The 6,481-nt window shown below is 36.7% G+C and overlaps 1 long non-coding RNA gene across 1 annotated transcript; it reads left to right on the forward strand.

The window, feature by feature from the left end:
- Positions 1-2,853: 2,853 nt before the first annotated feature.
- On the forward strand, positions 2,854-4,373 carry LOC139312477 (uncharacterized). Its single transcript, XR_011600001.1, has 3 exons — positions 2,854-2,939; positions 3,045-3,181; positions 4,253-4,373. It is a non-coding gene; the product is annotated as an uncharacterized lncRNA (long non-coding RNA).
- The last annotated feature ends 2,108 nt before the right edge of the window (positions 4,374-6,481 follow it).

Consider the following 6,481-nt stretch of genomic DNA (forward strand, 5'->3'; position numbering starts at 1 on the left):
TGTAAGAAATAAATGTTTTTTTAAAAAAAAACAAAGCACTACGTTGTCTTATTTTTTCTCTTTCTTACTACATATGCCTTGTAGCTGGCAATGCCTCGCTGATCTTGTTTCACTTTGGAAGTTAAGTAGAGTTAGACCTGGTTAGTTCTTAGATGGGTGACACATTGAAATATCTCAACTCTTAAGTTGAAAAATAAAACTGGAAAAAGGAAATGGTAAATCATTTTCATATTGGGCACCATTTGCAAAAAAGTATCTACTTATGGACTGGATGATAGGCCTTTTGGTTGTGGTTGTTATGTACTGCCCAAAAACTGGATTGAAGTAGTTTACAAAACCTAAATGAACTAAATAAATGGTTGCTAACAAAATGACATGGTCTTCTCTCTGATGTTAATAGAGTTCAATTATACTTAAAGACTGTATCTCTTATATGACCCATTTCAGTATTAAGGCTGTTATATCTTTAACCATCCATACAAATGTTTTTTGAATTCTCCATGATGTTTGAATTATATAAAACTCTATTCTGAACTCTTGGATTTCAAAGATATCTTTTGTTGACCATTAGAACATTCCAAAAACCAGTAGTAGTATTAAACTGACTTGACTTGGTAAAAGAGCAGTACATTTTGACCTTATAGTGATTCAATGAATATAAAGTACTGCCCTAATCTGAATTTATAAAAGTACTGGCATACAAGGTAAAAGGAGTCCAATGTTGCAATTTTAAGATAGGTCCCCAAAGTAAATGTTCAGCTTCCCCCCCCTTTTTTTTATTGTCTCAGGTCTTGCCTTATTCTTCCTGAAAATACAGTAATTATTTAGGATAACTAAGATATCATAGAAAGTTTCCCACTCAAGCAGCTCTACCATTGTGGGATGGGAGAAATTCAGTTTTGGATGCATCTTTTCCTTTTCACAGAAATGTTCTACAGCATTTATCCTGGCATATCTCTACTATACATCAAAATTACATTAGGGATTACTCTATCTTTTCTGTTAATACAATTCAGGAATAGGCAATGTTTTGACACCTCGAAATTGAACACTACATGTGTCTGAAAGTTAGTGTCTGAAAGCTGCACTTGGTTGGAATGATGATGATGCAAAAATGACCAAGATTTTGCCCTTATTGAGAATTTTCTTTTTAAAATCTATTTTACACTTAATAGTAAGCCTTCTACTACAAAATGACTCTGAACTATGCAACAATTCTTAGCAACTACTGTATGGTCAGACTTGGCTTAAGGGCTGAAAAAAGGATTAGGATTCTTGAAATTCCCCCAAAAGTTGCCTATCCCAGTCTAAATATTCTTTCTATTGCAACTATTGTGAGGAAAACAGCTAAACATTTGTTTAAAAAGACCTAGGAAAGGGAATTAAGTTTCTTTCCCTTGGTGTAGACCTCTGGACTCTGTAGAGATTCCAATCACAAAATTGTTCATATAGTAGGACTGCTCTGCTTATTAATCAACATTTTGCTGGAGTTGGGAGATGGGAGTGAATTGAATGTAATTTCATAGGAACGTAAAAGCTTTGTTGGATTAGACCCAAGGTCGATTAGTCCAGAAATTTGTTTTCAGTAGGTCAGCCAGATACTTCTGGGAAGCCTACAAGCAGGCATATGCTATCCTCCTCTTATTGGCTGCTAGCAAGTGGCATTTCCCTTAACCATGACAGCTGACAGCTGATAGATATTTCATGAATTTACTTTTTCTCCTTATCTAGCCATCTAAGCTCAAGGCCTTTGAAATGAATGCCCTTTTTTCTGGCTTGAAAGTACTGCCAGTATGTTTGATGAACCTGACCTGGAGTGGTTTGGGTGAGTGCTGGAGATAAATTGAAGATAAATGAGAATGATGGCAGATTATTGGCATCACTAGAAGTGATATTGGTGCACAACTGCAGTCTGCAATCCACTGCATGTTGTATATTTAGAAAGGATGGGTCAGACAAAACCTTTTTCTGGGAATGTAGTATGGTGGTATTGGGCCTGCTATCATTAGAGGTCTACAGTTCTCAACCTCTTACATTTACGAATATCTAATTATACTGTACATTACAGTACTTATTAGGGAATCTCAGACACAGACATTTAACCATTGCAGAGTCATCAGATCACACAAAAACAATTGTGATTTTATTGATATGAAAGTATGTTCTAACTGCCTTTGACTTCTTTAGATAACTGTAATATAAGCTGGATTTCCATTTGGTGGACCTGAAGATCGCCCTCTGTGCATTACTGCTGCAAACCTGAGGTATTTCTAAGGCATGTTTACAGAAAAAAAGCCAGCCCAACTATATTTTCAGTTATTAGCTGTTATGTTGTGTCTATTTAAACATGAACCTTCTCCATTTGAGGATAGCTTTTTTGCATAGAGGTATCCCTCTAAAATGGATGCAGTTTGGTTTTTTCTTATAACCACTCACTTTCAACTAACCCAGATAATTAAATAAAGGGAAGTCCATGCCTATTTTTCTGTTTAGTTTACTCTTTCCTTTATGTAATTCTGGTGAAAGATTGGCTAGGCATATCTACCGGCTATACATTGCTGGTTCTCTGTTCTTGAGATAACTTGGAATTGTTTAATGCTATCCATAATACTGCAGTTCTGTGTCCTACAATCTGATACAGGAAGTCCTATTAATAGACAGAAATTATAGTTAAACAATTGAAAGTGTACTACGTCATGTCTCTATTGAACACTCTAAACTAACATTCACTGATCTTGTTGGAAAACATTAAACTTTATAGTTTTTAGCAGTAATAACTTCAACTGAATATTTTCTGTACCTGTCGACCAATCATGCATATGTTGTGTCTATTAACAAGAGAACATCTATTAAGGCACTGCTTTCATGTGATATTTTGGGACTGTCTTTACATGAACTGGTTGCTTCAAGTCATGCCACATCATTTCAGTTAGAGTAAGGTAAGAGCTTTGATTCAGCCATTTCAAATTTAACAATTCAATTGGCCTCTGTTTTATATTTATTTGTGTGCGTTTAAGAGCATATAACTCAAATTTAAATTTCAGCTCCCAGAAGGACATACTGGACACTTTCTGGTAGAATCCACTAGTACAATCCAGACTCCACTGTTCCCTCAACAATTGCAAGACACCTGAGGCTGAAAATCAGCCCCAAATCATATGCTCCGCTGTCCTATTTCATGGTATGTAGTATGTCAGATCTCCCTAGTAACATTTAAGATAGGAGAAAGAACTATTCTCTCTGAGCATGGGTTAATGAGATTTATTAGGAATAACAATGCAGTGATAATACTTTGACTAAGTTTGCTTTCAAATATAAAATCATTTAGAAGCAGTTTATATTTTGGCTTTCTTCCTTTAGCCCTTTCAGGGTAAAATGAGGAAGCCAATCTTTATGAGGAGGCAGTCTATTCTACCACTGGATTTTGTTTACACTACTCTTATTGGTGTGGGAAACATCCTAATTTTTTTATTCTCATTAATAACCCAAAGTTCCACTTTCATCTTGCGTAGCCTCAGAATCTTGTTCTTTAAATGGTACACTAGGTTGTGAAAGTAGTCTTTGGGCAAATTTTCCTATAATTTCCTTCTCATTAAACCCCCCACCCCCAACCTGTTGTAGTTTAGTGATTTTCTTATGTGGACTCATGAAAACTAACATCAAACATGGCCTGCAAATCCTTTGCTGTTACCATGGATCTGTGACCTCCAGGAGTTTTGTATTATCTTCAATGATTTCTTGGATAATTTTACTAGGAAGAGGTAGCAATGCTATTACATTTCCTCCAGTGGTACATCATCTGCTAACAAGATTTTAATTGGAGGCCAAAATCTTTGGCTATGGTTTTGTGACCTAGCCCACTGGGCCCCAGGCTCAGGAACACCAGCAGCTCTTTTTCTGAGTCTGCCGCAATGCCTGACCGAGGCATGATTCATTTTCATAAACCTGTGCTATGATGAGCAAACTCCAATGTTAACAATCATCACAGTTGTGTTTGTTATTAAGAAAGGGCTCCTTGAACTCACACCTGTGATTGGTATTTCTGACATAACTTCGCCTCTTAAGAGAGCTAATTTTTCTAAGGCTTTTTCATGAGGGGGAAAGTTGACTCAGTATGTTTAATAAAGACATGACAGACGGCAGTTTGGAGTGTTATTTAAACAGAATCTATAAATGGGTACAACTTAGATAAGGCCCTGATCACATTATAGGTACAGTACAAATAAGGATTCATATTTTTTTTCTCCCACAGCTATATCCCATATAAATTCTGGCTTGCTGAATGCTATGTGGAAACCTTTTGGAGAGTTAACAGAAGATGAAGGATTTTTTTTTCCAGCAGGAATGAAATTATGCAACTAAATGTATCCCACACTGAACGGAGAACTATGTGTAGAGAAATGTGTTTTGTGCATGACAAAACTTAGTTCCTATTGTCTAATGTGGCTAGCCAATAATCATTTTTGTTTGAAAAAACTGCTCAGAAAAAGGGGTAACAAGCAATACTGAAATGAACTTTTGTGAGCATGTTTTTAACCCAATTTTTATACTTCAAATTGCCTTTTTCTATATATTCCACCTTATTCTAGAATGAAGTTCATGTAGATGAAGAACCTATTATTCTATGCGCTCCCATGTATGTGCATGTCATATTCCTGCAGCCATCTTCCCAGCCTAGACCCCTAGTTGGGACTACCTAGAACAAGGGTGTCAAACTCACATCGTCACGGTGGCATCATGTGATGTATCGGGACTTCCCCCCCCTTCGCTAAACTGGGCATGGCCATTATGTGATGCATCTGGCCCATGGGCCAGGAGTTTGACAGCCCTGACCTAGAAGCTTTCATTCTCAAATGAGGCAGTCTGGTGCAGTGGTTAAGGTGCTGGTGTAGAAGCCAAGAGACTGTGAATCCTATGTCTCCTTTAGGGATGAATGCTGGCTGGGTAATTTTGGCCTTTTGGCCCAACCCATCTCATAGGACTTTGTGAGAAAAACAGAAGGCAGAGCTATTAGGCATGTTCATTGCTGTGTGTTATATCCAGAAAAGGCAGGATAAAAGTCTAGTAATTGTTCTGGGTAGAGCTACATGGAGTGGAAAATATACCAGCAAAATTCCAGAAAAGCACAAACAGCTGTTTTATATTAGAATGTATCTACTTACTTTGTGGCAGTTTGGCAGTTTGCAGGATTTCTACTGCAAACTCTCATAGCAGATTTGATGCAGAATAGTTAGAGGAAACATCTATCCCGTTGCTTTTGGAAATATGTTGTGGGGTCTTGTACCTTTCTCCATTTCAAATTAAGCCCAACATAGCAGCATTGTATCTCTATCTGAAGAGAGCAGCCACATAGGAGTAATTTTATCATAAGAACTTGGATGGTAGAGAAAGGCTGAAAAAAATTGTTGCATTTTTTGTTTGCTTCTCTTAAAAGAAGCCAGAAACCAGTATTTTTCCCACCCCATCGAATAATTGTTTTTTAAAAATCCATTGCTCATACCCACTTTACCAATATTCCCCATTGATTTTGATGCAACATAATTCCTTAGAGATCCCGCTGGATACAGATGCTTCTAGTATATTTTAAGTTATTTATATCTAAGGGATCATTAACTCCTAGATTTGCTGAATGTTCTGAGTGTTTTACTTGACTTTTTACAGATATTAAACTAATGCCAACCCTGAGAATTTAGCAAACTATTAAAAGGATTTGAATCTTTGCAACTCATTAAGTATATTCAGTTGGTGTTTCTCTTTCATTTAGCAAATACAAGCCTTAAATGACCTACTATGCCTGTTAATAAGGTTGTTATAGTAGCATGTAGTCTGATATCAGTACATGACTACTATTTATATAAATGTAATATGACCTTAACCACAACAAAGAATCACATGTGCACAGCACTCAAAGAAAATGAATTAGCTCTTTGAACAAATGGCTGTAATGATCTAACAGAAAGGAATAGGCTTGCACCTTAAGCCTTGTGTATGTTTAAAGCAGAGTGGGCAATTTTCCTGTGGCAAGGGATTAATGTTTGTGGGTCTGGGTTTGAGGTAAGTGCTGGGTATTCTTTGCATTTCAACTACAAAATGGTTATTTAAGGGAGACTATTGTGGCTTTCCATATGTTTCCTGCTTTAAAATGGGAAAAACTGATTTGTCAAGTTATCATATTCAAAAGGCCTTCAAGAGTACTGCAATTCACACAGATTTTCTTCAGTGATCACATTCACAGAATTACCAAGAATTGCTTTTCAGCCTTTTGGCTAATATCAAGTGTAGAATTACCAAGTAAGGATAGAATAGCAACACAGAAGGCTTGTACAGCCAAGGCACAGGTACAAATTATTTAAAACCCAGGAAGACAAAAGTTTTGGGACTGCAATGTCCGTAATTCATTACTAGTAAATATATTGCTCTGGCACTTTAGTGCTAAGTCCCTAGTGGGCAGTAATTTGTTTCTCCATGTTCAGAGCTGTTT

Source organism: Pituophis catenifer, unplaced genomic scaffold (genome assembly GCF_029215685.1).
Source record: "Pituophis catenifer annectens isolate HBS135680 unplaced genomic scaffold, rPitCat1.0.hap2 SCAF_2, whole genome shotgun sequence".
NCBI classification, from domain to species: domain Eukaryota; kingdom Metazoa; phylum Chordata; class Lepidosauria; order Squamata; family Colubridae; genus Pituophis; species Pituophis catenifer.